This window comes from Hemiscyllium ocellatum, chromosome 48 (assembly GCF_020745735.1).
Source record: "Hemiscyllium ocellatum isolate sHemOce1 chromosome 48, sHemOce1.pat.X.cur, whole genome shotgun sequence".
NCBI lineage: Eukaryota > Metazoa > Chordata > Chondrichthyes > Orectolobiformes > Hemiscylliidae > Hemiscyllium > Hemiscyllium ocellatum.
Window position 1 is genome coordinate 4,053,380 of NC_083448.1, and position 871 is coordinate 4,054,250.

Here is an 871-nt window from a genome sequence, read left to right on the forward strand (position 1 = left end):
AATAAAACACACCCATGGGCACACGCAACTGGCTGGGTTTGTCTTCTTCCAGACAGCAGGCAGGGGGGTTCCTGCAGAGTCTCGCAGTCCCAGGGGCGACCACCATCCCGAGTGGCGCTAGGGAGCCGGCCAGCTCATGGCTGTCGGCTTCTATGGACTGTGGTGGCTCCCTTGTTCACGGGAGGCTGGGAACTCTCCACGCCTGATTTTAACCCATCTGACCACCGACCCTGTCGAAGACTCACCATGTGGTTCTCAACCACTTCTGGACTTTGCCGTCGTCCGATGAAGCACAGCATCCGCTGTTGCGATGGTTTGACATTTCGCTTGCGCAGATCAGAAAATCTTCGATAAAAGACTCCATTCGAACTCTCTTTGGTGGCGCAGATCTTCAGAGAGGATGTTTTAAATTTGCATTTTCTCCCCTGGATCTAATTCATTTCCCCCCCCCCCCCCCCCCAATATCTCCCCATATTGAATATAATTCATCGTCTACTCTCTGTCCCATTTCCTTCCTACGAACTCCAATGCAAGCAGCGGGACACTTTGCGAGCGCTCCCTCCCGGCTCCATCTTCAATCTGATCAAAGGGTGATCATCGACTCCGTGCCCACTTTCAGTTCCTCCTTGAAAAGTTTCGATGTCACCCCCTCCCCACCCCTTGCTTTCTGCACCAGAATTTCTGGGTGAGGATATTTCTCCTCATCTCAGTCCCACCGCGTGTCCTTAAACTGTGACCCCCCCCCCCCCCACCTCCCCACCGTTCTGGCCTCTGTTACAACACTGGGTGAAAGCCTCTGCTAATTTAAACCTCCAACGCAGAAAAGATTCATCCTGCACAAAAGAGCTAGCCCAGAGATCACTATTTATCT